The following is a 20,273-nucleotide window of genomic DNA, read 5'->3' as shown; positions in this document are numbered from 1 at the left end:
AGAGAGAGAGAGAGAGAGAGAGAGAGAGAGAGAGAGAGAGAGAGAGAGAGAGAGAGAGAGAGAGAGAGAGAGAGAGAGAGAGAGAGAGAGAGAGAGAGAGAGAGAGAGAGAGAGAGAGACAGAGAGACAGAGAGAGAGAGAGAGAGAGAGAGAGAGAGAGAGAGAGAGAGAGAGAGAGAGAGAGAGAGAGAGCGACTTCACCATAGCACTATTCGAGAACTCACAATCTTCTTTCAAAGTTCTTGTTTTCCATTCAATCATAAAACACACTGTTAGTTCTCGTGGAGTACTCACAATCTTCTTTCAAAGTGATTGTTTTTCTATTCAAGCATCAAAATTAATACACTGTACTCGTGGAGTACTGAACACGATTTGTAGGCGTCTGAGTACTGGCTGGGTAAGGGACTGGTTTAATGGATGTGCCAATAGGAAGCACTAGTAAAAGGAATGGCAGCTTAGAACACCGTAGGTGACGAAATACAATAATGATCAAATAATAGGGTGTGGGGTGGTGCCAAAACCAGAAAGAACAGAGTAATGACAACGCAGCAAATAGAAAGAATAATGCGCACAGCTGCACCTAAATAATACAGTTTCTGGGAACACCACCGTTTATGTCTGTGATAATATAAAAATGTTCGCTTATTTACATAATTATGTACATTGTTCAACAGGACAGGGCGATTTATGAATGAAGGTGTGAAAATTGTATTGACATCGAGACCATATCAGGTAGCAACCAATGTGGGTTGGTAATTGCATAAAACACACGCTGAGAAGACAGCTTGCTCAAGAATATCAAATAAATTGTTGTCAATGACACCATCCAGAAGACGATATTGCTTGATGCGGTTGATGGCTCTTTCCACATGAATTCTTACAGCAGCGATGGACTTCGTTTCGACAACATCCTGGGGGAGCATTTGATGTGCCTTGGTGTTAAATGGTGGAATATTCAGCCGGACACCGTATGGAGCAAGGAGGTCTTGGATGTTGAAGCCCTTGTCCGCCATGACTGAGTCACCATGGTCCATCAGTGAGATGAAGCCCGAGTCAATGACTATATCCCTGTCCGAGATTGACCCCTCATACAACGTGGAGACAAAGCTGATAGTTCCGTTAGGAGTGATTCCAATGAGGGACTTGCACGTGGTGTGATTTTTGTAAGCGGAGAATGCTGCATTGTTGGTGGACAGACGGGACGGCCGCTCGATGAAAAACTCGGTGCAGTCAATAATGACTCTAGTAGTGGGGTAGTATATCTTGAAAGATTTGGGCATGTCTTTGTCGATACGCCGACGAGACGGGAACACCAGCAATTCTTTAAAGGTCACATACATCAAATTCACCCATGACGTGAAGTACCTTGACAGGGTTGAACTGTCCACCTTGAATCGATCTGCCAGATCGTCCAACACGAGTCCTTGCCGTAACCTGACACATACAAAGAAGAATTGCATCTCCAGGCTGAGTTTAGGCAATGGACCATTCTTTCTCCCGAGTCGCTCACCATCAAGCTTCGTCCTCGATCCTTTCCAAGCTCGCATCTCAGCAGCGTCTGACTCCAGATAGCGAAAACATGCCATAAACATGTCAAATGACGTGAAGCCGGTGTAGAGCTTCACCATGTGGGCCTTCTCAGAGAACCTACGGATGTCAAATTTGTGCAGGACCAGGCTTTCCTTTGTCTGCCTGAGCTCCTCTTCCAATGTCTTTTGCTCTTTCCACAGTTTGGAGCAAAGACCCACACTCACATCCCGAGACGACTTAGCGGACTGCAGTTCTAAGTCAAGCTTCTCATTTTTCAAGTTCATTTCTGCTACTTGTTGCCTGAGTCTCTCCAACTCATCCACTGAGTCGTCTTGGTGGCTGCCCTCACCGTCATCCACAACCATTGCCTGAGCATCTTCGTCACTCGAACTGGAGTCTGACGTAACCGGCTTCAAGAACACCCGCTTAGCTGGTGGTTTTCGCGAAGGGCCCTGTGTCGCTGATTTATGGAACGAGAAGACGGTAGGTACTGTTCCAGGTACCAAGCGCGGTCGAGGTTTGCCACCCTTTCCCTCCTTTTGTCTTCGTTTCAAAGCACGATCACTCACAACACGATAGTCACTTTCTTGGAAGTGTAGTCCGCAAACTTTTGTTGTTTTCGGCTTCACCTTGAAGTGCTTCCCTTCATCACGACGAATGGCATGTAGCCAAGCAGACTTCAAAGCACGATCGGTTGGAAAGTCATGGAACTTTGGTGAATTTGGTTTTCCATACTCAGATTTGCACAACGGAACACAACAGTAGCTACCAGTGACTCTAGGCTTGTCACCATCGTCTCCTGACAGAGAAGAATCGCTGCTGCCATCGGGATCAAACCCAGTCGCCGCCATCACATACGGTACTACATGTACAATGTACAAAACTGAACTAAAGACACGAACAAGAAAAAAAGCACTGCACCAAACAATCAAAATAAATTTTACAAACTCTTTGGCAAGGAAGAGGTTGCGGGCAAAGACTTTTGCCCACAACTCGGCACTTTGCCACGGCACGCGATTACATCATCTCTCCCAAATATAGGATTACGCAATGAGCTTATGATTTTGTGTACAAACTGGTTAAAATGTGTACAAAAAGCTTTGTCGTATCTGGTTGCATGTGGCTTGCAGAAACTAGAATCAGGGAGTTGTACAGGCAAATGAGGTCTGCTGGGTGCATGTGCTGGGTCGATGCGCCAGATTTGAAAAATCACGTCGGAACACAGAGTTCTATTTTTCAGATGCACCCTTTTTGGGCACTTTTCTCAAGGCATTCTCAACATACGATCGTTTTCATGTATGTACGTGCTGGCCAGTCTCACGCTTTCTCGGAGTTATTCGTCACACTCGAGGATTCAGTAGTCGCCTTTCACCTTTTTCTGTTATGAGTTCTTCAAGAACGACGAAATTCTGTAGTTTGGTGTCGCTACACGTCGGTTTGTCTCTTTTCCTTTTTTCGTCGAAATTTCGTCGCCCGACCTATAATTTCGTGCCACCGAATTAACCAGGCATTTCGCTACTTCTATGCTGGATGTATCGAAAGAGTAAGTCTTTGTGACATTGGAGCGGAAGTTATGTTCTGGCCGAAAAAAGGGCATGCCTCTGATGACGTGATTTCTAACTAGTGTTTTTACGTATATTTTCCATGCATGTGTGCACAGATGTCAGCGGCAGGAAGACCCAGCAATGCCACAACTAGCACAAGCATACATACTTGACGACCATGTGGCCCAGAATGAAGCATTTGCTCCAAAGTGCCATCTGACAAGCGATTTACACATGACTCATTGGCAAAAGCTACACACATGCACATCCATCACGTCAGGCCAATGCATTTATTGCAAGTGCGTCAAAGCACTACGACGCCAAGTATGCACAGCAGCGAAAGAAAATAAGCCACCAGTTAGCCAAAGCACATGCAGTGTACATGATTGCAGCGGAGCGGCATCCGTACGCTGTCCTGCAGACAAACTGCGCGTGCACAGTCTGAAAGAACAGTGCGAACCGCTTCTGTGCCCAACCCATTACCAGCAGGGTGTGGGCCATGCAACATGTGCTTGGTGTAAGTCGAGGCTCACACCAGAACACAGGTGGAAGTCACCAAACTTTCAGCTTGCAGAGCATGTGTTGCGTAGCATGCACCATGTCAGGATTTCAGACGAGAGTCGATTTTGTAGACGCTGCTACCAAAAGCAAATTGACATGCTCCCTGCCGACAATGCACCAAGCACAGACCACCAATTGCGAAGCATCATCTCTCAGTACAGCACGGAAGGTGCCGAGAGTGATTTCCCCAATATTATAGTCATTGCCGCTACAGGACGGGAATTGCTGGACAAGGATGCCATATTGTTGACGACAGTGCACGATTTGTATACAGAGACTTTGCACCCAGCTGCTGACCCCAAGCCAGCGGCATACGTGCTCGACAAATTGAAGTTGACCCTGGAGCACCACTTGCACGTCATTCCACCTAAGTCGCGGAAGGATGGCACATTGCTGCTACGCAATGGATGTAATGTAATGCTGAGAAGGCACTACATATGATCCTTTCTGCAGAGCGTAAACACAAGATAGAGCAAACACCAACAAAGCTGGAAGACCTCACTCTGCCATGCTCACAGCACAATTGATAGCCAGCAACCGAATAATACATGTACTTCACAAATATGGGAACCCATTTACACCAAGTGCTATTATCGGACAATGCCATTATGCTCCTAGCACGCGGCACAAGAAAATTATAGAGCTTCGCCAGCATTGCCTTGATTTTGTCGTAATGTGATGGTGTGTGCGTGTGTGTGTGTGTGTGTATGTGTGTGTGAACATGGGAACCCATTTACACCAAGTGCTATTATCGGGCAATGCCATTATGCTCCTAGCACGCGGCAAAAGAAAATTATAGAGCTTCGCCGGCATTGCCTTGATTTTGTCGTAATGTGATGGTGTGTGTGTGTGGTGTGTGTGTGGTGGTGTGTGTGGGTGGTGTATGTGTGTGTGTGTGTGTGTGTGTGTGTGTGTGTGTGTGTGTGTGTGTGTGTGTGTGTGTGTGTGTGTGTGTGTGTGTGTGTGTGTGTGTGTGTGTGTGTGTGTGTGTGTGTGTGTGTGTGTGTGTGTGTGTGTGTGTGTGTGTGTGTGTGTGTGTGTGTGTGTGTGTGTGTGTGTGTACATTATATATTGCCCTATCAAAAATATATAAATAAACTCGGATGGTGAGCCAATGTAATCATGGATAAAAAGAATAAGGACAAAATGTTACGAGTTGTGACTAACTGTCCACCATGTACCAATGTCGCTAGATCATATACAGTCGGCGAGCGCGACAAAAAGGCACAAACTGACAGGGAATACTAAGACATACAACGACCAAATAATATTCAAGTTAATTTCGAAATGTCTATAATTTCGTGCCGTCGGATTAACCAAGCATGCAACGAAAGGAAAGGTATACACGCTTAGACATATATTATTAGGCAATTATCTGCACCAACCTGCATTCCGGCCGAAGCATCATGTCGGGTGTGGTGGGTCGGCATTCCGACGTATCTCCACACACCAGGAAAATCGTGAAGCGAGAATTCCCTCGTCTGCAACTGGCAAAGTCTTCACTTGACACTCAAGTTGAAATTTCTAGATACCTAGCTAATAGGAGCAGACTTCAGGACATTTGTCGCACTCGGGAATCGTCAGTTCGATCCGTACAGGGTTGGTTAGACACAAGAAATAATAGCAAATTTCATTGACTGACATCTTCATCTTCACCAACACAGTTCACCACATAAACTTTCGCGCGAAAAAAATAAAAAGACCCACTCAGCTGGCTTGGCGCATCGACTGGACAGCACTCAGTTGCACTTGTCATTTTTCTGGCTTGTTTTACATGTTGTGCACGCTAGTTGTACTGCATAGGACCCCGTCTACATGTATGTATGATGTCACTGCTTTTGACATGCCACATGCATATCCAGTATGTGTGTTCAGTTATCCGGCTCCCTCACCTATCCGGATATTTTTGTGGAAAACACAGATGTGTGCGTTTAAGCGAGGTCTGACTGTAGTACAATGACAATTTTAATGTATATAACTGATGCAGCATTGTTGCAAGAACTAGTCCTAGGCTAGGAGTAGGCTATGGCCCCCAGAGCTACAAGTACTACACTCAGTACAGTACTAGTACTAGTTAGTAGTAGTAGCTGGTGCATGTACTAGTAGCTCCAAACTGGCCAAAGCCATAAATCAGTTCTTGTTGGAGTTCTGGCCTGATCCAGCTGGTGCCACTGCTTGTCACAAAGTCAATGACTATGATGACATGTCCAGCAACTAGACTTACTATTGTACAGTGCAGTATTAGTTACTACTAGTACTAGTACTGGTAATAGTACTAGTAGTATTACAACCAAGTCGCACTTGCAGAGCTATCTCCACTGGTGAGCCCCAACAGTGCTAGGGGAAGTCCCGCTAGCATTGCTTTGTGGAAACTTAGTGATGGTTCATTGAGCTGAAGCATATTCAGGCAGTGCTTGATCTTGAAGATGTTCTGAACAATTGGTCATTATGGCTAATTTTGCTTCTGCAGAAAGGTGCCTGCCATGATGACTCCTAGTACAAATAGTTGTAGCTGAGTTAGTTACACCTGCGATTGGGTCTGCTTGTACAGCAGAATAGCAGAGTCAGCTGATGTTCACTCAGGCTGACTTGGCACTCTGATGCATGCTGAGGCTAGGTGACTGAGACAAGGTCCACTTAGGGCCACTCAACATGACTAAACTCACACTTGACTCAGGGTCATTCATGCCAAGAATCATGGTGCCTTGCAGTGAACACAGTCAGAGCTCAGGCAGGGCTTTCAACGACTGAATCTAGGAAGGCTACAGTACAAGTAGCGATGTGTGTCATGCAGTGTTGCTTGCCTATGAGTCACCACCATTGCTATGCCCCACACTGACCGTGTCATAGGGTGATCTCTTGTGTGGAGCTGCTTACACTGGTGTGCCGTGAAGACTGTCAGAGTTCCAGTTCAGAACAGTGACTCAGAGTTAGTATGGGACTTGACTGAGAGTTTTCATGGTGATGCTCCACTGACTTTACTCTACTGACTGGGCACCATGCTCAAGTTCTAATATCCCACCACCACAAGTACTGGGCGCTCTGCTAAAGTTAGTACTAACATCCCGAAGCAGTAGTGGCTATGTCTGAGGAGATTGCGACTTTGCTATGGCACTGCTAGTTTGTGCGGACGGACTAGCGGAAATGCCTGAGATCATGGGTTTTCAGTTCCAGTTGTTGACATTGAACTGACTGTGTGGAGTATAGAGTGCTGGAAGTCAGCAGCAATGGTTGTGTTGCGGTGACTGCGGGTGTAACGTGTTGTGTCTATGGTTGGATGCTGCTGAGAGTGCTTTGCCACTGCAGCAGTGGTTAGTGTTCTGCATGCGCAGGCATGGTGCATGGAGATACGTCCATTAGACACCAACAACAGCAAAGACACACACACAGGCACACACGCACACACCATGTACCCACAGGGGCTAGGAAAATTGGATGTCAGAAGTTAATGATGTGCTGGCGTCATAGACACAATGTCTAAGCAGGCGTGACAGGCCTTTTAATATAAAACTCCAGGCACTCAGGAAAGGCTCTCCATTCACTACCTCTTGTACCATCATGCAGATGTACCCATCTGCTGATGATGGGTTTGGCCGTAGTGATTGCATCTACTTATTGTTCGATGGTGTTCTATGGTGTAGTGATCAAGTGGGGGACACAGACCGTATCAGCCAGGAAACAGTCATTGTGAAGCAGGAACTTGCTCTTGGCGATGAGTGTGTTTTGGACTTCCGACTTAACGGCGGTTTTGTGTTTCAATGGATGGGCGAAGGTGTAGGGTGAGATGATAGCTGTGTGTTGGTTTGGCAGTGCTGATGCTATCAGTTCTGACCTTCGGAGTTTATCATATTTTGTATGAAAACCGGTCCAGCCTGTCTGCTTACTAATATACCAGGAGGCGAAACTGCAGATATGCCAGGTGTGACCTCATCCGATTCAAACTATGCAGATTGGACTCGGATGGAGAGCCAAGGATAACAACAATTTTTAAAAAGAGGACCAAAGGTTTACAAATTATGGTGTGCATTTAAAAACTTTCATGGCCATCTAGAGTTGATACTTGTAGTCCAGACACGATAGTGTGTGTAATGTAGGTGGGGAGATAAAGACGTCCGTGGGTGAAAACGAATTCTTTCGTGACGAAAAACGCAAAAGCTCCGGTTTGGTCTTTATCGCGTTTTGAATTGGAGCCCTTCAAATGTAAATGTACGTGCACTGTCTGCTGGTGGATTCTGCAGACACAGGACACGGGGCGGCTGGGAGTGTAGTTTGCAGGCTATTCATCATGCTAATCCCTGTTAGGCATATATGGGTGTGTGCACTGGTGCACACACGGCAATGTGACACAATGCCAGACCTGGACTACAGCATGTGTACACGCTGCATGTCACTGCAGCCTGTCATCACGCACAGCGCAGAGAGAGAGAGAGAGAGAGAGAGAGAGAGAGAGAGAGAGAGAGAGAGAGAGAGAGAGAGAGAGAGAGAGAGAGAGAGAGAGAGAGAGAGAGAGAGAGAGAGAGAGAGAGCTGTGCCTGTGCGTACACAACTCTGACACATCCCTGCTGGCTGCATGGACGCCTCCGGACGCTAGCAACATGGTGGACAGGCGCACACGCGTGCTCTCCTTTCCTCTCTGAAGTGTACACACGTATAAAAGCGTTGGCAGTCATGCAGTGTGCGTGCTGGAATCTGTTACCAAAAATACACCTGCTGCAAGACAGCTAACTCGGCATGTTGACGACATGAGGTTTGTGTGTGTGTGCCATGTGTGTTCAAAGTTCGAACACCGCTCGTTGGGACCGTATTTGGTCAAGTCCCGTTCTGTCAGTGGCATGCCATGTGACCATAGAGCTGTCAGCCTATAGCTCGACGCCAAACATTGCCGCCCGCCTGTCTTGTGAAGAAGCGCGCGACATCGTCACGATGTGTGTCTGTAAAGATGGCGTCTCGCAAGTGTTTGTGTATAGCGGGGGGGGGGGGGGGGGGGGGGGGGGGAGGTGATTCGTAGTTTCGTTGTAAGGGTGTCGCGTTCGAATGAATTTGCTCTTTGTTGTTCACTGGAATGGGGTTTATGCATAAAACATGGCCGCCACCTTCCTGAGGGGCAACTTGTCACATATTTGGCAGGTACAGCCAGTTGTAGTACATTTGTGGGTATGATCGCACACAGTTGATGACCTTTGATGCAGGATTGGTATCACAGTGTGTACCGTTGTAGTGGACTTGCCCCTCGGATCGAATGGCGGGAGTATTATGCATAAACTTGCCAATATTATTGTATCTGGAGTGGCCTAGGGTCCGATATCACTCTACTTTCCCCTGTCTGTTCTAATAGATATGCCCTGGTAGTTAATTTCTAGGCCCTGAAATACCGCTCTGTCGTCCGTTGGCGGTAACTAAATGTGCTTTTATTAGGGGCTAAACAGTCGGAATTCGCAGTACTCATTCGTTGGCATATTATGACAACAGAATTATTACGTCTGTTGCCGCCTTGAGGGAAATTGATCACCTCGAAAAGCAATGCTGACAGCGTATATTGGTTTGTCCTTATCTGCAAAAGAGAGAGAGCGTACATGATATCAACACTACTTTACAGATCTCACCGAGTACCTTGATGGGTTGACCGTTCTTCAGCCTGCCGAAAATGAACTAGGCATATTTCGATAATTATCCACTGGCCAATGTAGGTGGCTAGTTTGATTAGCACCGGCAATGTTCCCTCCTCTAGCTCTCGACTTCAAGCCGTGAAAGCCACCCCCTAAGGCAGCTTACCGTAGAGTGGAACTGTGATACCGCCCATGTGTAACAGGCCTTCAGCAGCCTCTCACTCTCTATCTCCATCTCTCTTCGGCCCTATCTGTATCAATACAAGGACTGCGGGATTCAATTAGGTGATAGTTGTCTCTCTGACCAGTTTAGTTGGTGGTGAGGCACGCAGGGGAGGCGGTCTTGGTATAACGCCTGGTCACCCAATGCTGTCGGTCTCTCAGACACTTTAGTAAACTAATTAATATACTAGATCTAGAGCGAATATCTCTGTGGCCTTGTCTCTAAGGGAACCGCGGTGTTTTTTAAACTTTTCTTCTTTCTTTTTGCACATTGTAAAGGTGTTGGAACCCTGTGTAAGTGTTTCGGCTTGGGGAAAGCAGAGCTGCGTGAGCCGTTGCACTTCAGAATATAACGACTTGAGTAGGTTTGACGTACTAGTCTAAGTGTACATGTTACTCTCGGGAAACAAATTTGTTCCGTAGATTCCACGTGTTTGATTGTGTCCAGAGCTTGTCGGGGAGGAGGGGTTGCTTTGTCCAAGCCCGTCACCAGGCAAAGTTGCTATTGCCATCAGGGCTACGTTCTGGGTCTAGTTGTGTGTGGGTTTCCGTAGTGTAGTGGTTATCACGTGTGCTTCACACGCACAAGGTCCTCGGTTCGAACCCGAGCGGAAACATTTTTTTCTTTTTCTTTTCAGCAATCATAAACTACTTCACACTCCCCACTCAAATTCAGCTAGACCATTACATGGTTTTACTTCCTTCATTGACAAGAGTTGTGTTTCTTTTGAATTTTCCATCATCTTTTGTGGAAGTTTGGGTTTTCCATCATGTTTGGTCTCTCAAACCTTATCCATCCTGATCCGTAATATTTGTTGGAAGATCATTGTTTTGAAGAAAAGTTGGAAAGAAGCTAGGACTTGAAGCTTGAGCATCTGCTCTGCATTGTGAGTTGATTGACACAGTCAGTGTGTATGTAGAGACCTCCTGGTAGGGCACTGTGATGTTGCCAGCATTTCTTTCCGTTTTCCCAGTTAGGGCACCTGTGCTGGGTTGGTTCTTTCCCGCTGGCAAAGCATCCTGTATCCTTTGCTGTGAAAGCCCCTCAAGAAACCGATATCCCACAAGTATGCCTATAGTAGATTACATCAAATTCCGCCACATTCTCTATCACCTGCTGTATAGGGTAATGGTATTCACGTGAGCTTTTAGTGCATAACTTTGCAGGTTCGAGACCTGCGGGATGCTTTTTTTCTTTCTTTTTTTTTCATTTCTGGCAATCTTCAAGCCCACATGCAAAGCGCAGTTGGAGGTTCAAACCCCACTTGAGCTGAACCCCCATTGCGATTCTAAATTGTTGTTTTTTTGGGATACATGTGTTTGTCATCAGTATTGCCTCTTTGAGACACATGCCTGCTACTGTACCGAAGAGAGAGGGAACAAGCAGTACATGGTGGAAAGGGGTGTGGGGGGTGGGGTGAGGGGGTAGTGGCTGCATACTACATGTAGCCAGTACATGTACTTTACGTACTGGTGTGTAGCAATGCAAGAGTCTGACTCTCATTTATTTATTTATTTATTTTATTCCAAGCAATACATGGCTGGGGTAGCCAATGATCACTTTGCGTGGTGATTGCAGGGTTTTTATAGCCAACCACAGCTATGCGGGCGCCTGGACCTTTCAAAGGTGCTCACCAACTGACCTTTGAATCAGGTACAAATTCCTTTCACATCTGAAAGCCCCGCTGTAGCCAGTGATTCTTCGCCTGCCAACCTTCCCCAAGTATCAACCTGTATGTATTTGGAGAAAAACTGGTACCTTGATAGCATGTGGGTGTTTCCGTAGTGTAGTGGTTATCACGTGTGCTTCACACGCACAAGGTCCTCGGTTCGAACCCGAGCGGAAACTTTTTTTAACCCTTTTTCATGTAAGCACACACAGCTTCTCGTTTGCCCCCTCCCCTCACGTTTCGGAGTTTTTTTTAGGGTGCGCTCACACTGCGACCAAAACCAGCGTCCATGCGGCCATGCGGCCAAGTTGCATGGCAACGGCATGAACTCGACCAAAACGTCGCGGCCACGTTTCAAATCGTGACCGCGACCTCCGGAGGGGGGTGCCACGACTTGGCGGCAACATGATCGTAGACGTGAAGCGTATTTGTGTACAACCTGGCCTGAAGTATGTTCAATTTCTCAAATTCCTGTGTGTTGATGCATAAGCTCATTGCGTAATCCCATATTTGGGAGACATGATGTAATCGCGTTCCGTGGCAAAGTGCCGAGTTGTGGGCAAAGTAAGCATGCAATATCGTCTTCTGGACGGTCCTTGACAACAATATATTTGATATTCTTGAGCAAGCTGTCTTCTCAGCGTGTGTTTTGTGCGATTACCAACCCACATTGGTTGCTACCTGATATGGTCTCGATGTCAATACAATTTTCACACCTTCATTCATAAATCGCCCTGTCCTGTTTAACAATGTACATAAATAAGTAACATAATTATGTAAATAAGCGAACATTTTATTATTATCACAGATAACGGTGGTGTTCCCAGAAACTTTATTATTTATGTGAAGCTTAGCACTGTGCACATTATTCTTTCTATTTACTGTGTTGGGAGCATTGTGATTACTCTGTTGTTCTTTCTTGTTTTGGCACCACCCCACACCCTATTATTTGACCATTATTGTATTTCGTCACCTACGGTGTTCTAAGCTGCCATTCCTTTTACTAGTGCTTCCTGTTGGCACATCCAATAAACCAGTCCTTTATCCCGCCAGTACTCAGACGCCTACTAATCGTGTTCAGTACTCCACGAGTACAGTGTATTAATTTTTATGATTGAATGGAAAACAATCACTTTGAAAGAAGATTGTGAGTTCTCGAAGAGTGCTATGGTGAAGTAACTAGGAAAAGAAAGTTCCAAAGAAGTCCAGTGTTGACATTAAGAACAACATCACATTAGAGCAGCATGAACGGCCGGAAGGTGATGCGAGAAATAAAATTTCTCCAGTCGGGGCAGAAACTCCTTCACAAGGGAATGATCAACAGCGACAGTTTCCACAAACAGACCATCTGGAAACCATATGACAAAATCGGCAGCCTCCACACCGCAAACAAACATCTGCGTTTGAACTTGGTAGTAGTAGGTGTGCGTTCGCTTGAGGACCAAATTGCCATCAACATCCGTCAAGCATGAAGTCCGCCGTCCAGCAAACTCACGAAGCGACATACCATTCCGCATGGTGAAAGGACACTTGATTTCCACCACACGCTGCAGTTTGCCATTGACCATGACGAGACCATCAGGCGAAGCACTAAGCCATGGTTTGGTTGGATGGATGAAAAGGCCACAGGATTCGACGACAACAGGAACATCCGAAGTCTGTGCACGTGTGATGTAGGCTTTGACAGCATCACGTTCATGCGCTAAGCCATACTTCATAGCCGCTGTAGGATGCTGCGGTGGAGCCATTTTCCTGTTGATGATGGTGGAGAAATCATCACCTCGTCGGCTTGCAATGCTCTTAACAAGTGTGGCAGTCACTCGTAGTCACCGCTCATTGTACCAGGAGAGGTTAGCTGACTGTCCCTTCGTCTCCCTTGCAATTTCAGCTGCACGGGCACTGGACACAGCAACACGGTGTTCATAAAAATCAGCAGGTGATTCCGGATCAATAGCGACCATAGGCACAGGCGCCTCACAAGAAGACTCTGGTACACCCATCTGGCGCTCATTGTCTGACTCACTGCTGCTGCCCTCGTCACATTCCGAGTCATCTGAGCTTGGGACAGGAGAAGGTTCAAGTAGCTTTAGCCAACATGAGCTGCCATACATCTTGATCTTTCCCGATTTGTCCTCTGCCAGAGCCTTCTCCTCAACGCGCTCCAAGTCATTACGCAGCCTGGCAACTGCCTCAGGGTTGACAAATCTGCGGTTTGTAGGCATGGGGTCATAAAACGGGATGCTCTTTTTCTTTTCTCCAAGATCTCTGCCTGAATACGTGTCCTTCTTCAGGTGGACTTCCGTTACTCTGCTGGCCTTGACGCGTGCTGCTCGGGGATGATTCCATTGCATAAGTTTCTCAGTACAAGTTTTGGCTGCCTCTTCACGCAGGCCAAGCCTTACAAAGTCCTCCAATGCATATAATAGGCCCGCTATGTGGTTACAGGAAGCAGCTAACTCAGCAGGGCATGTGCAGTAGGCAGTGAGAACCGTAGGGACATGTGACACACCGCCAGCAGTGCAGCATATCCGAACGTTGTATTTCCTGTCCTTACGGAAAGAGGGCAGGACGACGCAGCGTACAAAACAGAATTGTGGAAAGACAGGCAGTGAATTGAACTGGATCTTCTGGATGTGGCCTGACTTGAAGAACCTGAACCCTTTGTCTATTCCACGGAACGAGTTGTACTTGGCTGTGCCTGAATCACGTGGAAAGACAGGCAGTGAATTGAACTGGATCTTCTGGATGTGGCCTGACTTGAAGAACCTGAACCCTTTGTCTATTCCACGGAACGAGTTGTACTTGGCTGCGCCTGAATCACCATCCTCCTCGTCATCCTCCCATTCGTCATCAACTTCAGCAGGGACAGCACTATCAGCAGCTACAGCACTATCAGCTGGGACATCAACTTCAGCAGGGACAGCACCATCAGCAGCTTAGCACTACTAATACACTATCAGCAATTCAGGTTTCGTTCCCGATCGACGAGCATTACGGCAAGCTAGCCAACGATTCAATTCTTTCACGGAAAGTTGACTTCCAAGCGTTGAGAGCCATCAGTATTCCGACCTAACGATGCTCCAGGCACATCGTCCTCGGAGAGCTTCACAGCCTGCGCCTCCATCTCCGACAAACAAAAGACTACGAAAAGTTTTCCTTGCAGAAGCTGACATTACAAATACAAGGCCGAGATTTGCTTCTGCCCACAACTCGGCACTTTCCAGGTTGGTCGCGTACGCATGACATCATTACGCAATGGGCCTATGAAACTCGGCGGTTGTCGATGTCACCTCGACATTTGCACATTTTAAATTTTTTGTAGTTGTGGTCCTGTACGCACGCACCGCCATATATGCATTCTTTGCCCTTTTTGGACGATGTCAATTATTATTTTGTTTTTGTTTTTGTAGTTGCTTCGTTGTGATCGGGTCAGTGACCAATTTCTACAGTGTACTCGTTCAATACGATGGCAGCTTGGTCTGGCTTTTCGGTTTGGGAAATCATCTTTCTCTTCTTTTCTGCGATGATGGAATGCCATACCTCAAGACATTTCACACGGTTACATATCATCGGAAAATACAGTTCTCATCTCGGCAACAGACGAAAGAAACCACTACCGGAATTTCCACTGCACTGGCACTTGCTCTGACCACGAGGTCAGGAAAGCGAAAGCGCTTGGATGTCAGCGGCAATCCCTCAAGAGTCCAAACCTACCTGATTGTGATTGTATGAATGTATTATTTTCGTCGACTTCAAGAATACGAGCCACGAGGCACTTCCTCCAGCATGCAACATGCGAAAAATTCCATCCAAAACGGGCCACAACTTCATTAGGAAGCGCACAAACTCTTTTGGATACGAACTGCAATTCGTAAAGTTTGTGTGACAACTTCACGTCTACGCGTGAACGAGGCCTAGTGTGAGCACGACTGCCACGTTTCTGCGTTTTGCTGACGCATGGACGCGTGCTCATGGTCGCAGTGTGAGCGCGCCCTTATTGCTTACTCCTTCTGCCCCCCCCCCCACGTTTAGGAGTATTGACTGTGTGTACTTTTGCCCCCCCCGCGTTTAGGAGTCTTGACTGTGTACTCCTTCGCCCCCTGTTTAGGAGTCTTGACTGCGTACTTTTGCTCCCCCCCCATGTTTAGGAGTCTTGACTGCGTACTTTTGCTCCCCCCCCATGTTTAGGAGTCTTGACTGCGTACTTTTGCTCCCCCCCCCTGGTTTAGGAGTCTTGACTGCGTACTTTTGCTCCCCCCCCCATGTTTACGACTTCTTGACTGCGTACTTTTGCTCCCCCCCCCATGTTTAGGACTTCTTGACTGCGTACTTTTGCTCCCCCCCCCCTCCCCCACACGTCTAGGAGTCTTGACCGTGAACGTTCCCCCCCCCCCCATGTTTAGGAGTCTTGACTGTGTACTTTTGCCCCCCCCCCATGTATAGGAGTCTTGACTGTTTCCTCCCCCCATGCCTGAGTCTTGACTACTCCACACTCCCTCAAATTCAGCTTGATCATTACATGGTTTTGCTTCCTTCATTGACAAGAGTTGTGTTTCTTTTCAATAATATTTTGTGGAAGTTTGGGTTTTCCATCACGTTTGGTCTCTCATAACCTTGTCCATCCTGATCAGTAATATGTGTTGGAAGATCATTGTTTTGAAGAAAAGTTGGAAAGAAGCTAGGAAGCCTGCTCTGCATTGTGAGTTGATTGACACAGTCAGTGTGTTTGTAGGGCACTGTGATGTAGCCAGCATTTCTTTCCGTTTTCCCAGTTAGGGCACCTGTGCTGGGTTGGTTCTTTCCCGCTGGCAAAGCATCCTGTATCCTTTGCCGTGAAAGCCCCTCAAGAAACCGATATCCCACAAGTATGCCTATAGTAGATTACATCAAATTCCGCCACATTTTTTAACACCTGCTGTATAGGGTAATGGTATTCACGTGAGCTTTTAGTTCATAACTTTGCAGGTTCGAGCCCCTGCGGGATGCTTTTTTTCTTTCTTTTTTTTCTTCATTTCTGGTAATCTTCAAGCCCACATGCAAAGCGCAGTTGGAGGTTCAAACCCCACTTGAGCTGAACCCCCATTGCGATTCTTTTTTTTCTTAGATTGGCTCGAACAGCATCCAAGGAATGCCTGTCTCCTTGTGTTTGCTGATTTCCCAGCGCACCATACCAGTACTTCACTTTAGGTTTTTTTTATAGGTATGTGTGTGTGGGAAGGGGGGGGGGGGTCTAATGTGTTCAACAGCTCTTGTTGATAACTGTGAACACAGGAGTGGGTCTGAGAACAGAGATGTTAACGTGGCAAGGGGGGGGGGGGGAGTAGTGGCTGCATACTACTAGTAGCCAGTACATGTACTGGTGTGTAGCAATGCAAGAGTCTGACTCTCATTTATTTATTTTATTCCAAGCAATACGTGGCTGGGGTAGCCAATGATCACTTTGCGTGGTGATTGCAGGGTTTTTATAGCCAACCACGGCTATACGGGCGCCTGGACCTTTCAAGGGTGCTCACCAACTGACCTTTGAATCAGGTACAAATTCCTTTCACATCTGAAAGCCCCACTGTAGCCAGTGATTCTTCGCCTGCCCACCGTGACAGTGCCTGATAGCACAATGAGCGGAGGTTCTCTACAACGAGGTCAAAATGAGGTTGTGCTGGCAACCTAGGCATCACGACATACGATCGATCATCAGGGAAAAACTCACGTGATTTATTTAATTTAATTTTTTATTCTTATTAATTTCTACTAGTGATGATCGCATGGCATGAAATTGAGATGCATGCCTACTACAAAAGCAAGTCCTCGTTCCGACTTCTTTGTAAAGTTCGAAATGTCTCTTGTAGCGCAGCAACAGGCGGACACACTTTACACGACATAGGAACATGGCCTCACATACAAAGTGAGCACGTACTACATGTGCCCAACCTTCCCCAAGTATCAAGCTGTATGTATGTGCAGAACAACTGGTACCCTGATAGCATGTGGGTGTTTCCGTAGTGTAGTGGTTATCACGTGTGCTTCACACGCACAAGGTCCTCGGTTCGAACCCGAGCGGAAACATTTTTTAACCTTTTTTTCATGTAAGCAAGCACACACTGCTTCTCGTTTGCCCCCTCCCCTCACGTTTAGGGTTTTTTTTTTATTGCTTACTCCTTCTGCCCCCCCCCCCCCCTGCGTTTAGGAGTCTTGAGTGTGTACTCCCCCCACCCCCTGTTTAGAAGTCTTTGACTGCGTACTTTTGCCCCCCCCCCCTCCACGTTTAGGAGTCTTGAACGTGAACATCCCCCCCCCACGTTTAGGAGTCTTGACCGTGAACCTCTGCCCCCCCCCCCCTGTTTAGGAGTCTTGACTGCGTACTTTTGTCCCCCCCCATGTTTAGGAGTCTTGACTGTGTACTTTTGCCCCCCCCCCCATGTATAGGAGTCTTGACTGTTTCCTCCCCCCCCCCCCACGTTTAGGAGTCTTGACTGTGAACTTTGTCCCCCATGTTTACTTACGAGGAGTCTTGACGACGTAATGTTGCCCCCCCCCCCCCACCTGCGTTTAGGAGTCTTGAGTGGGTACTCCCCGCCCCCTGTTTAGGAGTCTTTGACTGCGTACCCCCCCCCCCCCCCCACACACACACACAGACACGTTTAGGAGTCTTGAACGTGAACATCCCACCCCCCACGTTTAGGAGTCTTGACCGTGAACGTTTGCCCCCCCCCCCCCCTGTATAGGAGTCTTGACTGCGTACTTTCCCCCCCCCCCCACGTTTAGGAGTCTTGACCGTGAAATTTTGCCCCCCCCCCCATGTTTAGGAGTCTTGACTGTGTACTTTTGCCCCCCCCCCCCACTTTTAGGACTTCTGCCCCCCCCCATGTATAGGAGTCTTGACTGTACTTTTGCTCCCCCCCCCCCCCCCAAACACACACCAAACACACACCAAACACACATACACACACCACACACTATTTGCGGCATCGAAATGCGATGATTTTGGTCTCTAAATTTTGAAACCTTTCCGCGAGAGGACGCCCAGAGGGATTGTTGATGTTTTACATTTGACGTTGTTTTTTTGCATATCAGATATGTGGTAAACCTCTGCCTATGCTCTAATGCAACGGTAGATAGCCGGACCACACAGCAGGAGCAAAACTACACCTGTTGATGATTGTTGTGCATCACTGGCCGATTATCTATGTCAGTCCATAACACACAACAAGAGCTTCGGTTGTTGTAGCTTGACTCTGGTCAAGGCTACGAGTAAGATCATTTCAAGTAATGAAGTCGATGATAAGAAGAAATTCGGCAGCTCTTTCACCAACCGGAAAGAGCTCTTTGTTTCGGGGGAAAACAGCAGCAACACCATTACGAGCACACTGTAACCAAATATGAATACTACAGAAAAAAGGTGAGTACGGTGCTAGCCCAATTCGGCACTAGCACCCCGAAGAGAAAATACAACGTACAACAATACAGTACGCATAGCAGATTTAGGCGCACGATGAGCAAATAAGGAGTTGATTAGATTATTCTCGCGATTCGCGACACTCCCGGGCGAAAGAAGCAAACAAAGAAAAGAAAGCTAGCGGAAGAGCAATTAAACTACAGACGCAGTCATAGTCGCTTGGGCACTTTCAATTTTCAAAAGTCCTGTGTACATTTGAGTCCAACATTTCTAGCGCTATCCTAGCTGATAGAGTGGGTCTCTAGGAGTGTTTTGGCACTAGGGTGCCATCTCGGAGCTGGGGCATAAGGGAGCGGCGAGTGGAATACTGCGTGTCCAATTTCCTGTACAATTTAGATCATGTAACCATGGTAACGGCGCTGACTCATTCAAAGACTGGCAGAATTTACGTCGTATTGTCGACTTTCCGAGTTGCCTATGTGACTGTAAAGTACACCAGGCACGCAGATACATTGAATGTTTGATGATAGGATGATGTGGACTGTATAGACCTCTTCAGGTTCCTGAAATATCATACTATTTTTGGTTCAAAGCTAGCTACACACTAGAGCACAATCAGGTATGTCCAGTAGAAAGTTACTCCTGTGATTAGTTTATACTATTGCAGAGTTCCATTACTAGATTCAAAGTTCCATAATGTGTGCCAGGATTTTATAGTTTGGTAGTATGAGTCCGTGATGATGCCCGAGCACTCAGTGTGGCATGACAAATCGGCAAATCACGAAGTACAGTTGGAAACCGCCTTACTGCCATCAAACAATCATCTCGTTATAACACAATCAAGCCTGTCTACCTCAGATAAGCAAGTGTCTTAGTACACTGTTCTTGATATCATAGGTGTCCTCAGTCATGGGACATTTGGTGATTATAAAAAGTACACAGCAAATGTTTAAAACCGGCACCTAAGAAATCACGGGATGGCCCACGCCTGTTATTAAAAATACACCAAAATGATAAGAATTCTCAAGGCAGAGACCAATGCGCAGCAACACGTACACATACAGGGTTTGCATTTGAGCTGCAATTGCAGCAGTTGGCACTGAGTGTCAGTAACAGTCTGTTAACAAGTTACGGCCGCGAGATACATGTATATAGCAAGGAGCATGACTTCATGCCTGGCGTCGCGGGTCACAAGAGAAAACCCGAGCATTAGAAATAATATTTTACACAATGAGAGGCTTTGGGATGCGTCTAGGCAATGCAGTGTAGCCATTCACTGTGGAGAGAGGAGTCAGTGACTGCTATTAGGTTGTCGTGCACGGGTGACTTATAACCTAGTTACTTGCAGTGACAGTACCGGTAGGACTAGTGAGTATGCTGGCATAACCTGTACAGGCAAACAGTAGAAATAGCATGGAACATGACCAGGTACAAGTGCACAGCGAACATACTGAGGCGCGCTGTCGAAAAGCACGATGGAAGTGGTTGACCTGGAATGTTCTGTTGGGGACTGCCAGCTACACTTGGTTGAACGCAGCTCACTTCCCCGGTGTAAACACTGTAAGCCAACACACACAAATACATGACCTGTCTCAGCACCAAAGGAAACATCTGCCAGGCACAGAACGCGTTCACGCAGAAGATCTGTGATGGCGTGATACTTCTATGTACTATGGAAGGCTATGCACACATATCCTGATGTAGACTATCTTACAGTATGTTTTACATGGAAGCTACCTTGCTTGGA

At 46.9% G+C, this 20,273-nt stretch overlaps 1 protein-coding gene, 1 long non-coding RNA gene and 3 other non-coding genes across 5 annotated transcripts in view; 4 read left to right on the top strand and 1 right to left on the bottom strand.

The window, feature by feature from the left end:
- Nucleotides 1–20,273, top strand: part of LOC135811923 (uncharacterized) — a 72,624-nt gene that overhangs the window by 22,322 nt on the left and 30,029 nt on the right. The window lies entirely within an intron of this gene.
- Nucleotides 3,351–5,355, bottom strand: LOC135812611 (uncharacterized). Its single transcript, XR_010552872.1, has 2 exons — nucleotides 5,021–5,355; nucleotides 3,351–4,082 (listed from the first exon to the last, which is right to left on the bottom strand). It is a non-coding gene; the product is annotated as an uncharacterized LOC135812611 (long non-coding RNA).
- Trnav-cac (transfer RNA valine (anticodon CAC)) lies at nucleotides 10,008–10,080 on the top strand. The gene has a single exon. It is a non-coding gene; the product is annotated as a tRNA-Val (tRNA).
- On the top strand, nucleotides 11,240–11,312 carry Trnav-cac (transfer RNA valine (anticodon CAC)). The gene has a single exon. It is a non-coding gene; the product is annotated as a tRNA-Val (tRNA).
- Trnav-cac (transfer RNA valine (anticodon CAC)) lies at nucleotides 17,124–17,196 on the top strand. The gene has a single exon. It is a non-coding gene; the product is annotated as a tRNA-Val (tRNA).

Source organism: Sycon ciliatum, chromosome 3 (assembly GCF_964019385.1).
Source record: "Sycon ciliatum chromosome 3, ocSycCili1.1, whole genome shotgun sequence".
Classification (NCBI taxonomy): Eukaryota; Metazoa; Porifera; class Calcarea; order Leucosolenida; family Sycettidae; genus Sycon; species Sycon ciliatum.
The sequence above is the reverse complement of the archived record's forward strand: the minus strand, read 5'-3'. Positions and strand labels throughout refer to the sequence as shown.